The following is a 17,624-nucleotide window of genomic DNA, read 5'->3' on the forward strand; positions in this document are numbered from 1 at the left end:
TTTGTCTGGTATCACTGCCGTACCTTAATTTTGGGTTTTGTGACACAACTCCAAAAAGAAGAACAACCTGTATGTGCTCTGTTCTGGATCTCCGTAGACATGTCTTTGCTGAGTCTGGTTTTCATGGTGTGTTTCCCTCAAGACTGAAGGATAAGAAGTAGGAACTGACACTTACTTTATGCTCCAAATACTGCTTTGCTTTTTGGGGGTGAGCAGGGGACAATATGGAGATCACAGGAGCTTCTACAACCAATGCTTGGCTTTGCCACTTTGAACATCTCAAAGAAGCAAGGTGTAAGTGGGGGCATTGGGCTTAGGGAATCATTCCACCTTTGGATAGAATATAGAAGCTTTCAAGCAGTGGTTCTCAACCTGTGAGTCACAACCCTTTCACAGGGGTCCAATATCAGATATCCTCCACACCATGTAACAGTTCATAACAGTAGCAAAATTAGAGTTATGAAGCAGCAATGAAATAATTTTATGGTTGGGGTCACCACAGCAGAAAGAATTGCATTAAGAGGTCACAGTATTAGGAAGGTTGAGAACTACTGCTTTAAAGGGACCAAAAGTAGCAGAAGATAACTTTAGAATTTTTGGGAAGAGTGTTGGAGAGATGGCTCAGTGGCTAAGAGCACTGACTGCTCTTCTAGAGGTCCTGAGTTCAATTCCCAGCAACCACATGGTGGCTCACAACTACTTGGTGTGTAGGAAGACAGCAATAGTGTACTAATAAATAAAATAAATAAATCTTTAAAAAAGAATAAAAAAGGAATAAGAAAAATAAAGAAAAAAGAATAAAAAAAAGAAAAAAGGAAAAATATTTTGGGAAAATAGCCTACCTCTGTTTTTAGGATATATTGTACTTTTGTAGTCCACCATATAAGCATTTGGTTACATGCTAATACAATGTCAGTTTGCAATTATCAAAGTACCTTCTGATATGATAGTAATCTACACTTCATTTTATCCATACTGCATTTAATACTCCCAGCACGAGGTGAGACATTATGTTAGGAGCTGTGAAAAAAGGTTTTTAATTCTTACTAACCAGAAGAGCCATTTTATACAATTCTTGTCCTCTTTGTCATGAAGGGAGACATGATTATTCTACAGCATGGTGGCATTTCAAGTGGGCTATGGGTTGCCAGTGCCTTTCGTCTTGGGTCATCAGAAAAAGGTAATAGAACTAGGAACTGGACATAGAAAAGGTGTTGAACTCAATTTTTTTGAAACTTGGGTGTGGCCAAACCTCCAAAAAGAAGAGAATGAAACTTTCAAGATCACTTACCCCATTTTCCACCTGCTAAGAAGACTCTGCCTTCCTTTTCTGGAGGAAGTTTTAAGTAAATATTCTACTTAGGCTAAAGGGGAAGTAAGTTGGTGAGAGAATTTGCTGTGGGATTTCTAGGGCTGGCAGCTTCTGCTTTTATGGGGCCAAGTTTGCCAATTCTATACTTTGGCCAGCAGAGGGCACTGTTACTACATAGACAATTTTTATTTGAAAAAAATTTTCAGAGATAGAAAAATGTAGCCGATCCAGTAAGAAATAAAAATGACTTTCCATGACATTTTAATTTAGTAAGTAAATTATTATTTTTTTAAATATATATTTTTTATTTTATGTATGTGAGTACCCTTCAGACACATCAGAAGAGGAAATTAGATTCCATTACAGCTGGTTATGAGCCACCATGTGGTTGCTGGGAATTGAACTCGGGACCTCCAGAAGAGCAGTCAGTGCTCTTAACTACTGAGCCATCTCTCCAGCCACTAAGTAAATTATTATTAACAACTTAAAGGTGTCTGTTTGGTCAGTGATCCATTGAGCCATAGAACAAGACTTTTTGTTTTTGTTTCTTAAATTAAATAGCCACATACATTTTATTTTTTATTGGAAATTTTAAATTTACATTTCAAATGATATCCCCTTTCCCGGTTTCCTGTCCATAAACCCCCTATCACATCCCCCCTCCCCTTCTTCTATGAGGGTGTTCCCCTACCCAACCACCCTGCCCTTCCCGCCTCCCCACCCTGATATATCCCTATACTGGGGTGGGGAGGGGTCCAGTCTTGGCAGGACCAAGGCTTCCCCTTCCACTGGTGTCCAACAAGTCCATCCTCTGCTACATATGCAGCTGGAGCCATGGGTCTGTCCATGTATAGTCACAAAGATGTTTTTAACTGACTTTATTATCAAATTTTAAAATAGAACAATCAAGCAATGTGGGGATTACTGTGAATCAACATTATCATTAAACTTCTAGCTTATTTCAAATATAAAATAGGAGTTTGCCTATAATGATGACATTTAAACTTTAAAGTTAAGTTGTAAATTTCTATTATTATTTGGAAAAATGAAAATAGATTGTAAAAAGTTATGCGATTTTTCTAGTTTACAACTAAGGATGCTATTCCGACACCTCCAGTAAGGGATTACTCTAAATGCACTGTGGTTTAAGAAGTGAAAATGTGAAATATTTATAATACAATACTTTAAATAAAATAGCAGGCAGTGCATAGGATTCTGAACAGGGTTACATTGAAATCTGCTTACTATTTTTAGCTAATATGTGAAGATTTAGTGGAATGTTAAATTGATACTAATGACTTATTACAGTTTTCATAAACTACATGGTTTAAACTACACTTAGACTCAGTTTGCATTGGAACCAGGGATTTATTATGCATGTTGTATTTGGTATGACGTCAGTTGCTATAATATTGGGAGTATACATCTGTTTCATTTCATTTCATTTTCTTCCCACCGCGTCTCATATATCTTGGGCTGGTCTCAAAGTTCCTGTGTAGCTGAAGATGACCTTGAACTCCCAACCCCTGAGTCTTCCTCCCTAGTGCTGGGACTGAGTATGCCTAACTGTGCTCAATGTTTGCTAAGAGTATAGGCTCCTTTAGGTTTGTTTCATTTTTGTATAATTTATTTTATTTTAATTATGGCTATGTGTGTAGTGTGTGCACATGTGCACAGAAGACAGAGACATCAACTCACCCTGATGCTGGAGCTATAGGCAGCTGTGACCCACCAACCATGGGTGCTGATATGTGAAATTGGATCTTCTGTCAGAACAGTATCTGCTCCTAACCACTGAGCCATATCTCCAGACCTGAACATTCTTTTAAAATTTAACCAAGAGCTTAGTGTTTTAGGATGGTTTTATAGCAGTTAAGAGTTATAAGATCTTGCTGGGTATGCCAGCCTACAAGCCTGTAATCCCAGTACTTTGGAGAAAGAGACAGTCTGACCTACCTAGAACCCTGACTCCACATTCCTCCACCCCCTCAAAAGAAAGAGAAGTATAAGAAAAGACCTGAAAGACATTAGTTTCATATATACTAGTGGTTAATTTTAGGGTTTGGATTATGATTTCATAGATGTAAATATTGGACTTTAGGGCTGGAATCGTAGCTTGGTGAAAGAACACTTGGCTGAGCATATGACAGGCCTTGGCTTCTATTCTTGGCACTACGGTAAGGATAAGTATTCAAGTAGATATTAGAGGGTCACTTAAGTGAGTGTGTGACCATGACTAGATGACTTAACCTCTGTGAGTGTTTCCTTATATATGAAATGGGGATGATGATGATAACTATAAGATGTGATTATATAAAATGTTATTGCAGCCTAAGGAAACACTTTGAGCAAAGTTGTAAATGTTGATTAGGGGCTAGTGAGATAAATATTCCTAGAGAGCTTTATTTAAAAAAAAAAACATGTTTTTTTTCTCCATCTTTATTAACTTGGGTATTTCTTATTTACATTTCGATTGTTATTCCCTTTCCCAGTTTCCGGGCAAACATCCCCCTCCCCCTCCCCTTCCTTATGGGTGTTCCCCTCCCCATCCTCCCCCCATTGCCGCCCTCCCCCCATAGTCTAGTTCACTGGGGGTTCAGTCTTGGCAGGACCCAGGGCTTCCCCTTCCACTGGTGCTCTTACTAGGATATTCATTGCTACCTATGAGGTCAGAGTCCAGGGTCAGTCCATGTATAGTCTTTAGGTAGTGGCTTAGTCCCTGGAAGCTCTGGTTGCTTGGCATTATTGTTCATAACAGGGTTTTACTATCCTAATTAGGTTCCTTCTCCTCCACATCCTGAGTACTCTGAATACAGGCATTTGCAATCACACTATATTACATAACCTGTTTTGCAGATACAATGTAAGCCCACTAATACAAGAAAGATGTTCAGAAAAGGTCACGGAAAGTCATGTTATGCCAGTAAGTTTATAAGATGTCCTGTAGGTCTGAAGAGCTTTCTAAGTGAGAAAATATTAATGCCAATATTGGCTGGTAGAATAGTAAGCTGGTAGCTATGGCCTTAGCCTTAGACATAGCAAAATTCACTGGGGAAATTTAAAAATGGCATGGTGTTGAAGTTGAGCCTTTCCATGAAGCTACAGCAAGAAGAGAGGTGAGTGACATGTGACTAAGGGGAGACTAGGAAGACTTTGGTAAGAGCTTTCCCTGGCATACTAGGAAAGGAATGCATGAATACAGATACTCAGAAACACAAGGACATTTGTCATTTCACAGCTTTCAGGGCATAACCTTTTTTTCTTTTCTTTCACTTTAGTTCCTGAGATGGGCTTCTGGTACAATCCATGTAATTCAAGTTTTATTCAAACTCAACTATCCTCCTGCCTTTGCCTCCTGAGTGCAGGGATTACATACATGTACCACCATGCCAGGATTGAAAGGGAATCTCTTAGAGTACATTTGTGACATCTGACCCTTTTACAGTTAGGGATCTTGAAACTACAGGAGGTATCCCTGTCCATTTTGTATTAGCTCTTGTTATTTAGTGTGCTCTTCCTAATTTGGAATGCAAACTCTCCCTGCCCTACCTGTCTTCTCTTTGAGGCAGTAGCATTAGAAGAAGACTTTAGAAGGAAATGTGCCCATACTTTGGACATATGCATCTTTCTTTCTCGAATGTTATTCCTTTGCTTAACTCAAAAGCCCAGTCTAAATATAGTTTCACAGATAGTGGTGTCCTGGAAACTTCTCCCTCAATAGATAGTTTAGGAATGGCCTCTGTGGTTGTATGATGCTCATGCCTGTTGAATTTGGGATCAGTATTTGTTGGGCAGTGGTCATGTGCCATGGGTTGAGCAGCTTTTGTAGAGATGGTATTGTTGAAGTAATGTAAGCTGAACTCTCTGAAGCAACAACAAGAACAGGCACTTGCTGTGGAATGTGCTTACAGCCGTCCCTGCTGCTGCTCCTCCTTCTCCTCTTCCTCCCTCCTCCTCCACCATTATTACCATGGTCATCGTTGTCATTGTCATCATTATCAATATCCTTCTTCCTCCTCAGCCTTTTTAAAGACTGCTAGGTGTTAGAAGCAAGCTTCCCTAGAGTAGTTTAATGTGACAATGGGAACTGTTGCTTGGGTTCTATGGTTCTTTCCTAGAATAAATAGCTGTTAAGTAATATGAATATGCTACCACCTTTCTATATCTAAGTTAGGTGTTTCTATGTCTAATTCTAGGTATGAGGATGGAGGGGACTCATATCCCTTATGACTAGGAAAAAAGTTATTAAATGGTATGGATAACCATTTTGAGGAAAGACAGAGTAAAGGCTGAAGGGTGTTCCTGTGAGTTTCATGGAAAGCAATCAGGGAAGTCTTTTTGAGAAGGAAAAGTATTATCTTTCAACACTGTAGTGCCATTGACTTGTGAAATAGCGAAGAATGAACAGGAAGTAAGATGGCACCTGATAGGTTTGGAAAACCAGAGAGCACCAAAACATGCAGTCTGCTGTTACTTCTTGATGTATGCTTCTTATCAGATTCTGCAGTTTTTACATTTTTTCTAAAGCAATCCACTTACTTTTTTTCAGATTATTTCTGTTTAAATCCAGTTTTCTGGATGAGGATTGTACTTGAAATAAGTGCTAAAAGTTAAGGGAGGGTGGGTGGCTGAAATCTCATTTTTTTGCTGACTGAAATGTTGACAAAAGTAAAAGGGAAGAGTTGGTGGATGAATCTGGAAAATGGGTAGGAACCATTATACAGGAAGTGTTGGGAAAAGGCCCACTAGGACATAGGGACTCAGAAAAAGAGGTCTGGGATTTGAACCTCATCTTAGGAAGGTTGCTATGGTTTCAAAACTCAGCCAAATGGCATCTTTATTAGTAATAACATACACACCATAGATGTATCATTAATTTTTTGAGAAAAATAAGATTCATTATAGAAACCTCATTGTCAGTACTTCTGGGTATGTGAAAAACTTCATGAGGGCCTATAGTTTTTAAAGCTATAAATTAAATGTTTGTTGGGTTTTAAAATTTTTGAAAAGGAATGTGAGGGCTGAGTAGTTAGAGAAAAGCAAATAATTTAAAAGCTAACGTCCTTTCAGTACACAGGCTGCAATTAACTTGGTTCTATTTGTTCATGCAAATCCTCCCATGGTGGGGTGTGGCATTTAAAGAGTAGTCCTTGTTCTTTCTTGAAGTGCCTAGAGAAAAAAAACACATCATGTTATTTTCTTGTCCTTCTCAGCTCTAACTCCTGGCAGAAGAAATTAGCCAGTCAAGCTTTCTCCTTCCTGAGGGCACCAGGGTTCCTGTTCTCACAAGAAGGCCCTAAAGCTTTCACTCTTGCAGATTTGAATGTGCTCCAGGGAAAATGCCTTGAGAACAAGTGTGCTTGATTACACCATTATTTCTTAGCATCCTAACAACTTGGAGGCTCTTTGTAGTGGAGAGGCTCTTTGGAGTGTATTAAAGAAACATGGGAACATGTGAAGTTTATTTCAAAGCACTTAGCCTTCATGCTGCCAGATCCAGGATCCTACTATAATACTGACATTTACATTGCAAGGACAGAGATGAAACTCCAATGGAAAGTGGGTCTTTTTTTTTTTTTAATAAAAGTAGATTCCGACATTTGTTTTTGTTCTCCATCTTTATTAAATTGGGTATTTCTTATTTACATTTCAAGTGTTATTCCCTTTCCCGGTTTCCAGGCCAACATCCCCCCAACCCTTACCCCTCCCCTTCTATGTGGGCTTCCCCTCCCCATCCTCCCCCCATTGCCGCCCTCCCCCCATAGTCTAGTTCACTGGGGGTTCAGTCTTAGCAGGACCCAGGGCTTCCCCTTCCACTGGTGCTCTTACTAGGATATTCATTGCTACCTATGAGGTCAGAGTCCAGGGTCAGTCCATGTATAGTCTTTAGGTAGTGGCTTAGTCCCTGGAAGCTCTGGTTGCTTGACATTGTTGTACATATGGGGTCTCGAGCCCCTTCAAGCTCTTCCAGTCCTTTCTCTGATTCCTTCAACGGGGGTCCTATTCTCAGTTCAGTGGTTTGCTGCTGGCATTCGCCTCTGTATTTGCTATATTCTGGCTGTGTCTCTTAGACTCCGGCATTTGTAAATTGGTTGAATGGAGTCTTATCCAGTGGTAGAGTTTAAAATATAGTTGTCATTTATTCCACATATCCTGGTTATGGTTTTTTATAAGTATTTGCTATATGGAATGGGGAACAGTTTTTACTATTGTGAAGCTGAACTCTTCCAGTGTTCAGATAATCTGGCTTCTGACTAAAGGCTTGGACATTGAGTCTTTTGCACTTGACAGTATGCTTGCCCACCCCCTCTCTTTCTTTGTGTGTGTGTGTGTGTGTGTGTGTGTGTGTGTGTGTGTGTTGGAGATAGAACCCAGGTATGTACACAATCTAAATGAGTGAGTTTTCTACTATTGAGCTACACTGTCAGTTCAGGCTAGTGATTCTTCTAGTATTAGTCATCTAATTACTTAGTGAATATTTTATAGTTATTTTCTTCCAATGATTAGTTCTTTGGTTGTAATGTTTTTATTTTGCATTTAACCCCATAAGCCCCTGATACATACAATTGCCACAAATATAACCAAGAAACATGAAATTGTTACTCCGTACAGACATATTAATGAGAATTTTCAAACCTAGAAAGTAATGTACTAGGGTAGTGAATAGCTAACTACCAACCACATGAATTTCAAAATTAACAGTTTTTCATAGAATAAATTACTGAACTTGTATACATGCTTTTTCAGTATGCTTCCAAGCAATGGCTGTTAGTCGATGTTCTCACAATTTCACTATTATACCCAATGGAGTCAGAGGTGTTTAAATAATGATGTCAAACAGCCAATTCCTGTCAAGATGGCTTCGATTTTTTCCAAACCATTACTATTATTTATTACCTTTTACTGAAACCTCCATCAAGAGATAGTAGACTAGCAAAGGGATAATAGTTAAACCAACAACTTGTGTAATAATTACTTATACTTCTTCACTCAAGTTCTCCTAGCTCTTTGAGAAACTGAAGGGTAAACTGTAGTTGTCTTAGTTTTCCTATCCTGGCTGCTTTGAAGCATAAAACTATAGGAATCCTCCTAAGGATGTTCAGAAGAGAAGCTTCACATCACAGAAATATCTGAGGGTAGAGGAGGAGGTGCAGTATGAGAACCAGAGTGTGGATATACAACATTCAAATAAAGGCAGGTATGGTGATGTGTGCCTGTAACGCTATGAACAGAGAGTTGAAGGCAGGAATCCTGGGGCTTGCTGACCAGTGACTCTAGTCGAATCAGTGAATCCCAGGTTCACTGAAAATTTTGGTGCCAAAAAATAGATGGAGAATGATAACAATTTATGAAGATCATGTCTCATAAACAAGGTGAATGAGTAGTGATTGAAGGTAAGAAATGCTATCTGAAAACACTAAGTAGAATACAGAAGAAGATATCAGATGTCAGTCTCTAGGCTCCATGTGTGTTCAAGTAAACTCCTAACATAAAAATAGAGAAATAATGGTTATATAAGGGAGGATATATATCTGTTATGGGAATGACAAAAATTTCTCAAAATTCTTTTTAGGCCTTTTATGATTCTTTCAAGTCATCATCATTATAGCTGTTGTCAATAGTTATGACACACAGGGTATGGGATATTACTAAGCAGGCATATGTGATTCCTCCCCTCTCTGTCCCAGCCCCTCTTCCTCCCTCCTCCATCCATGGTTTTCTTTTATGGTTCCTCTTTCTTTTCTTTCTTTTTCTCCTTTGCTTTCTTCCTTCCTTCCTTCCTTCCTCCCTTTCTTTCTTTCTTTCTTTCTTTCTTTCTTTCTTTCTTTCTTTCTTACTCTCTCTCTCTTTCTTTCTTTCTCTTTCTCTTTTTTTCTTTCTTTCTTTCAAGCATCTTGGTCTCATGTTACCTAGGATGATCTGGAACTTGCAATGTAGCCTAGGATAATCTTGGACTTCTAATCCTGTTTCATTCTCTTGAGTGCTGAAAATACAGGCATGTACTATCATGCCTAGGTTTTATGCAGTGCTGGGAATTGAACCCAGGGCTTTTTGAATGATGGACATTCATTTTCTTCTCCAATTCAGCTACCTTTCCAGTCTAAATATTCCTATGGTATGATTGGTGAAGTTCAAAGTTGTCTAGTGGTCATTCAGGCAGTCATCTTACATCTCACCATTTACAGCTAGCCTACTCGAAGAGGGATTTCTGGTCAACACTCATCTTTTCCTCAAAGAAAAATAAAACTAGGGTGGAATAAAATGGAGCTAGATCACTTACGCTGTGCTCTACATAACCAGAGACTCTCGGCACAAGGACAGATGATAAAACCAATGAAAATTAAGAAAAAAGTGAAATGTCTTCTTATTCATCTGTTTGGTACAAATCCCAAAGGTCAGTAACATGTCCTGTTGGTCAGCACACTGAAGAAAGACACGCAAATCCACTGCCGGTGAGTGTGCAGTTGCTTCAACTTTTGCAAACGTGATCTAGCAAATATTATTCTTCCAAATAGCTCTCATTCTCATTACCTCATAATCTACTCATTCCAACTACCCCATTCTGACGCACTTTCCTATTTCTGTGTCTGCTTTCTTCTAGATGGTGGTATTTGTCATTCCCACCTCAAACTGGTAGCATGACCTTGACTCCTGAATTCTGTGGTCCCTATACAACTGCAAGTCATTCTCATGCAACATTTTGGCTTATACCTTGTCTGCTGCACCTTTGTGATCTTTAGAACAATATGCAAGTTCAAGTCATCGTTGCTGAGTTGCCTAGCTGATTGTGCATGTGCAAAAATAAATCAGCATTTGAGTTACTTGCTTCAGCCCTCTGCACTTCCGCCTCTTTTCTCCTCAGCCATTGCTCATGTGCTTGTGTTGTATATAAAAAGGTTTTAGCCTTCTTTACCTGTGTTGTTAATTTTATCACTTGGCTATTAAGTATTACAAACTAGTATCACTTACTACTCAGTGATAATGAAACTTCCGATCACCGTAAATTTGTCTTCAGTTAGGGTGAGAATTACTTCTGAGCAAAACCCCAGCAAAGATGGGTGATAGAAACCATGAAAATTAAATAGGGAAAGAAAGGTAATGGTGAGAGCAACCAAAATGGGTGCTTTGAAATGTTTGATAATGGTAAAAGTAAAAAAAAAATCTCTGTGGTAATATTTGCTGTTTCTGAAAATCCAATTTGCAAAGTAAAGAGAAATGAGTACTATAATGGCTAGTGCAGAGAGGGACAGACTGGAACCACTAGAAAAATCACACATAACATAAAATGTGAAATACAGAAATTAGGAATTGATTTGTATTTGTAGTTTCTAAAACAGTGATTGAACAGGCCTCTCTGCCCATTTGCACAAACTGTCAATGAACATCCCCAAATTCAAATTTCCCTTTGTAGCGAGGTGAAATTTAAGACTATTATTACAAAGGATTGGAGGTTAAATAAGCATTATGGGCAGTACAGGCTGCATGGAAAAAAAGTAGCAGGCAGAGGATGCAGGTCAGGAAGTGACAAGATGGCTATAAGAGATGGCAGTTTGCCTGAACAATGCAGATGAAGTGATCCTGTTCTCCCATAAGTGCATGCGAAGTTGAATGTCTACTTTGAAGGCAAAACAAAAACAAAAACAAAAACAAAAACAAACAAACAAACAAAAAACAGTGCCCCAATGCCTGAAAAAGATATTGTCAAAGTTCTGCCTTGTTCCAGTATTTCTCGTCTTGTCCCTGTTAAAGTCTGGTCACCTCAAAATTCCAGAATCCTTGTTCCTTTAAAGGAGAGTACCAGACACTATTTTATGTCTACATGCATGAAAACTATCAATTAAAGCTGAGAAACTCTTTGTGAACTGCTATCCAGTGGGTTTTCTACTGTGGTTAATCAATACATGAAAATGATACTGGCTTGAAAGGACAGCTGATTTGGGACAATGTCACAACTGAAAAAGTGATAGGGAGTGCTGGTCCTCTTGTGCAGGTCATCTCCCTTTTTCTGAGAACAGCTCTTCTCCTTCAGCTCCTACACAGAACCTTGGAGTATTCATGATATTCATGATGCACTGAATTCAGCTCTGAGAAAATAACTCAGAGAATTCTCTTCACTTTTCCTAACAATAGTAGGAGAATAAGTGAGAGAAATAAAAATCTCAACCCCTAGTGGAATCTAGCAGAAATCTTACACTGAAGTTGTTATTGGTTCTGAGTGTCTTCTTCAAGTCATGGAAGAAATTGAAAACATACCATAGGGCAGGATATTTTGTGGTCATAGAGGGATTGAAAAGAAGGAGTTAAGTGATTTTGCCAATTTTTTGACTCCTAACCTGAGAATATATTTGAAAATTTTTTTACAGATAGGATTACCTCAAATGTTGATAAAAATAAGCCATCTTAAGTTAGCATTCAAAAACTCACAGAATAATAAGGTGTATGTTCTGCATATCAAATAATAGGTCAGGAAGAGATCTTGCAGTTCAGAGAAGCTTATGTTATAACACACAACCTTATGAATCTGTAATCAAGCAAGGTCAATAAGTCTGTTCTCTCTACTCTTGACAGGGGAGAAGGAACGTGGACCATCCACCCAGTCTTCCAAACAGCACCCCTCACCCATAGTTGAAACTTTGGATTCAGACCCTCCTCTGGCACTTCTGACAATAAGCTTGGTGACCCATGCTCTGGAAGAAGAAAGTGGAGAAGAGCAAGACTATTTCTCTGCAGCACACTCTGATGTTCTCTGTTCTTTCCTTACCACTGTTGCCATGAGCAGCCTTTTCATAGGTGCATTGTCATCCTTGCCATGAGGTCAGACAAAAATGGGAAGTAGTTGCCAAGTAACCACAACTGCTGAGGTGAAACTTTGAGAAATATAATTGAGATGCACTTTGCTATTTTATTTCTGTGAACAAACCAGTTGTCTTGGACTTCTACAGTACTCCTGTGTCTCGCGCTTTACCACAAAAATCCTTACATCCTCTAACATACATAGTGTGAGGGTTTCTGGCACACATTCTAGAACCGTGCAAATGGGAGAGGTCTGCTATCTGTGCTTTATCATTTTCATCCTGATGTTTAATTCTGATTAATTAGTTTGGCATAAGGTCATTCATTATGTGCAGTCATCTAAGTTATGTGTTGCCTGGTTCTCGGTAGCAATGCACTTATCATAAATTCCTTGATTTGCATTGGTACCTAATCAAGAAGGAAGAGTTAGTATAGCCAATTTCCATAGTTCTCTCTTAGTCTCATGTTTGCCTCACCCAAGTGTTTCTGAGATGCTGAACATCCTCCAGAAAAGGTAATGCTAATATTTCCTGTTTCCAAAAGGCGCTGCAGAATTCATTTCTAGTTTGAGTTTGAGCATTTAATTAACTTTCATCATCTCATTATTTGACTAAGAGGTTGTTAAAGTAAATTTTGAATGTTTGAAATTTTCTATGTAGATTTAACAAAGGAAGGAAATGACAGAGCTGAGGTAAGACACTCAGAAATGATTTCTTTCTGGCGTATGATGAGCCTACATGGTTTGTTAGTACTTACACATGTCTTCACCTGCTGTCTATTTTGGACTCAGTTGGTTACTTTTTCTGGGAACAGAAGGGAAGTCTGACTAGCATTGCTTGCTCTTTTTGCCCTAACTGCTACTGTGCCAACACTGTAGGAGGGGCACCCTAATTGCATAGGATAATGACATGGAACTGCCTGAAGAGAGACAGGAAGAAGAGCAAATCTTGATATGAAGTTGGGAAAAGGAGGATGTAATGTAGCCTAAATTGCACACAGGCATCCTGGAATGAAAGCAGAGTGTTCAGTAATGAAGTGAATGATGCTTTCGAGCCATAGTGTTAATAAAAGGCCTTGTCTACACAGTATTACATGTGATGGCTCACATTCTCAAGGCTCAGAAGAAGCAGATGTAGGTTTAGAGTCCACTGTCAGTGTGGACTGAGTAATGTTTCAATTCTGAGCAAACACTCACTTTTCCTCTAATCCACAGGTGTTCTTAGCATTGACTGGATTTTGGAGTCAGGGAGGAGAGCTCTGCAAATGTGGCATTTCTGGAATGTGTTCCCAGAAGTAGCGGCAGTGCCACCTATGTATTTGGAAAACAACTCAATGGGTCTATCTACAGCTCTAGATGAAAACTTCTGCTTTGAGGTGATACAAAATTAAGATAGAAAAATAGAAGAGAACTAGTTTTGGGCTCAGGTAACAAGGCAAACATGATCAATTCAGCATTTGTTCTGCCACTAGTTCAATGAGCAGCCCTACTCAGGTCACTGTAGACTTTTCCTAGTTTCCAAATGAGAGTATAGTATCTTCATCTCCAACTTTGCTATTGTCACAACTTTTATATTGTCACATATAAAATCACATCAGCCTTATTGCTTGTCTTTGTGAGTACCTTAGCCTGTATGCAGAGGCCATGGTAAATAATCGTATTAAATTTTATTCATGTTATTTGAAAAGTAAGTGTGTTTGGACTATGGATGTAGCTCAGTTGTAGAGCCCTTGCTGGGAAAGTTAGAGGCTCTGGGTTCCCTTCCCAGCATTATAGAAATGTGCTTGTGAGTCAAGCATTATATATTTTACATCCTGCCAGGAAAGAATGTTTGGTGTTAGGTGGCATAGAATAAAGAGCAAATATGAGGTCAACTTTTTAATGAGAAAACACCTTGCATAAATGTGTGTGTACATATATATGTATATATATATACAAATATACACACATATGTGTATGTGTATGTGATGTGTATGTATATGTATTCTATTACATGTATTAGAATTTTGGAAAAATAACTCAAAGCACTTTCCTTCCATTTTAAACAATTTATACCTATCATTTTGATAGATATAAATGCAAACATCTGTATGGTCAATGTCTTAAGTTTCCATCAATAGTTTCTTCTTAGTCATGGCCATGGATAAGGATTTTGAAGTCTTTCACCATCTTTGCCAGTATAATCAATGGTTATATATGACCTTGAAGAATGAAATTTTCTGATAACTTTCCCATGCATTGATATTATCACCTTGGCTATTGTTCTTCTTAATTTGATCAGACTTAAAGAAACCAGTTTTTAAATTGAATTACATCAACAAGGAAGTCAACGTAATAAAGTGAAAAATTAAACATATTTTAATTGTGTAGGATTATATAGATTTTGGATGATAGAATAAATTGACTAGTGCTCTGATTGTTTGAATTAAAATGCTGAGATAAATCTAATTTCTATTTAGGACATTCAGTTAAAAATCTCAGAAGTATCACTGGTGAGGATACATGATAGATTTTAGTGTGCTTTACGTTAAAACACTTTAATCTGGTTCTATTCAAAAGTAAGTAAATTTTATAGGAAAATGTAGTAGTTTCCTATAGACTAAGTGATAGAAGTAGAATTTAATGACAACATTGTCAAGAAAATAAATATACTTATTTTTCTTTAAATTATGAATATTCTCTCCCAAATTAAAACATTTCTGTCTATTTAAGTTCTATTTTTTGTTGTGTGAATGAATATCTGTTACTGTATGCTGTGTGTGTGTGTGTGTGTGTGTGTGTGTGTTGTATATGTGGGTGTGTATGGGTTTATACACCAGTGTGTGGACATAGAGACCACAGCAGGACATTGGGTGTCTTGCTCTGTCACTTTCCAGCTTATTCCTTTGAGATAGGGTCTCTCACTGAGCCTGAAGCTAAACTGCAGCCAGGAAACACTACCAATTCACCTATTTCTACATCATCTCCCTACTCCTGGGTTACAGTCGGCTTATTTTATTAAATGAGGGTTCTGGTGAATCAATCTCAGGTGCTCATGCATGTAGAACAAGCACTCGTCTCCACTGTGCCATCCTCCATCTTATCATTTAGTTGGTTTTGGAGAGTGTCTATCATCAAACAGGTTGGGTAAGTTCTTAAGCTCAGTATAAACAAGCACATAGACAGAAATTTCCTTCTTGATAGGCAGTCTTAGTCACTGAGGAAAAGGAAAAAGGAAAAGGAAGATGGAGAGAATGGGGTAGCCCAGCTGCTGAAATAGAGACAAGATTAAAAAGCTAGTGGTTGGTTTTAAAAGATTATTTCATTTTCTGTCTTTGAAAGTTGAAACCATGAAGAAAGTTATTTAATTTACCTATTTAGATCATTTAGTTAATGCATCTGACACCACCTTATAGTTAATAAATGTCCTGTTTTCTATTTTTGCAAATGTGTGAATAATGCTTTTGATGTGAAATGCACTGATCACTCAACTTTATGTAGGATTCTTATCCTTTAATGCTCTTTGGTGTCAGTATTGCAAAAGACCATGTTGTGAATAGAAACAAAATCTTTTAATGAAATGTAAATCAAACAAAGAGATTGAGGAATATTTCTTTAGCATGAGTAACATATATGCCAAAATCAAGCGTTTCTGAGACAATGGATTTTGTCTTGCATCACTAGTTAGCTCTTCATTAAAAGTACCCAGAGTTGGTGCTTGGCTACTTCATGGTGACATGATGTGGATCATAATGAGAAATATAAGTGATTTCAGCTAAGGCTTTAGAAATTTTGACATTGACATTTTGTCTGCTTTAGATCAGGGATACTCTGTCTTTGGGTTAGAGCTGCTTAGCCCTGGCAGGATAATTTTTCATCTTTTAGGGTGGGAATAGTCAACACAGATCCTTAGAATTAGACAGACCCATTTTCACATTTTCTCATGCCAGTTAACTAGCTGTATGACTGTGGGCATGTCTGTTACCTGTTCTGGACTTCATTTTCTAATCTGTAAAATGGGGGTGAAGATTACACAAGATGCTTTGTACAGTGCCTGGCATATAGTAAGTGCTCAATAAATCATTGTTATTATTATTGTTATTATTATTATAAAATTTTTGTGTATTATAACATAATAATTTATACTTAGAAAAATTTTAATACTTATTTTCCTTCAAAGTATGGTATACATGATGGTTTTAAAAGAAAAAAATTAAAAACATATTTTAATATTTTTCCTCATTTGCTTATAAGGGACACCAGAACCACATCCATTTTTCCTGTAGTGATTCTTTTACACTGGAATTTTAATATGATTGCTATTGCAAGATGTTTACTTGCCTGGTGATTAGAGGTAGTGAATTTTTGACGGGAATGTATTTCTTTCTTTCTTTTTTTTAATATCATCAATCTACCTAATTCAAGCTTAAAGATAATTAAGGCATTCTGATATAGATTCTGATATAGGGAAGTATGATAAATCTGTATAAAATGTACTCTTGACCACCAACATTTTAGCAAAGTTCACTTTCAAAGAACTGTGCTAGTTAAAGTGTTCTTACTAGGCAAGGAAGATTTTTCCCAACTGACTTCTGAACTCTTTGGCATTTTATACATTTATTATGGCATTCAGGAATTTTTAACAAGTGATACTCAGAAAATCGGGTATCGATAAGATGCTGATACTACGTTTTTCAAGCTACACATCTTTCATTCATTAGTTCAGGTTTACAACACTGACTACCAGTATTATTGCACTGGCTACTGCAATTTGTTTTAACTCAGAATGTTTAGGATAATTATGTTTAGTGTATGTGTAGCTGTATATGCTTAGTATGCTTTGATATTTAGAACATCTCTACACAACTATCATCATCTTTGATATGGAGTCACACATTTCCTTGTCAGAAGACCCACAATGGCTCTCCATTGTCAACTGTTTGATTTTTAACTCTCTGACCATTCCCAGTGTGCCTTTACTAGTTTTGATTGTTGAACTCTCTTGTATTTAAATACATGTGCCAATTCTTGTTCTCCTGAGCCTTATTTAAGTGATAAGAAACTTCAGACTATAACTGAGTTCTCATCTCTTATGGCTGTTACTTAAGTTCTTGTGAGTGAGGCCAAAACTTTACATACATAATTTTATTTATGAAATGGTCCTACCAAATTATAATCTCCATTTTACCTGTCTCCATGTATGTTCAGACTACAGGGGTAGATTCCATCTCTATTTTTTTGCATGTGTAAGACTCTAGCATCTGACCATTATCCTCCTTTACAGGCACTTAGGGTCCATCCCATTTTATTTTGTCCCTCAATATATGGGAACCTGAATAATTGATAGCCTCAACTCCTACATAACAGCATTTTATACAATATCTTTTTTGCCACTACACTTCAAAATGTTGTATCTGTACTCCTCATGGGACTGCTAATATTGGATGCACTTAGATGTATTATATTTTAGATTTAGTATCTAGAGCTGGGCTTTGCAAACTATACCCTTTGGGATAAATCCACACACTCATACTTTATTTA

The 17,624-nt window shown here is 37.7% G+C and overlaps 1 protein-coding gene across 13 annotated transcripts in view; it reads left to right on the plus strand.

Moving 5' to 3' along the window:
- Magec2l1 (MAGE family member C2 like 1) overlaps positions 1 to 17,624 on the plus strand; it is a 173,846-nt gene that overhangs the window by 41,788 nt on the left and 114,434 nt on the right. For 3 of the 13 annotated variants that reach the window (XR_015646800.1, XR_015646792.1, XR_015646794.1), the window contains 2 exons: positions 9,708 to 9,765; positions 11,882 to 14,810. The exons of 3 other annotated variants lie outside the window; for them this stretch is intronic. The gene's annotated coding sequence lies outside the window, so the exon portion shown is untranslated. Of the gene's footprint in view, positions 1 to 9,707; positions 9,766 to 9,914; positions 10,144 to 11,881; positions 14,811 to 17,624 lie in introns of those variants that run through there. 7 more of the 13 variants (XR_015646801.1, XR_015646796.1, XR_015646798.1 and 4 more) reach the window with 3 other exon arrangements.

Source organism: Rattus norvegicus, chromosome X (assembly GCF_021556685.1).
Source record: "Rattus norvegicus strain SHRSP/BbbUtx chromosome X, alternate assembly SHRSP_T2T, whole genome shotgun sequence".
In the NCBI taxonomy this organism is placed as follows: Eukaryota; Metazoa; Chordata; class Mammalia; order Rodentia; family Muridae; genus Rattus; species Rattus norvegicus.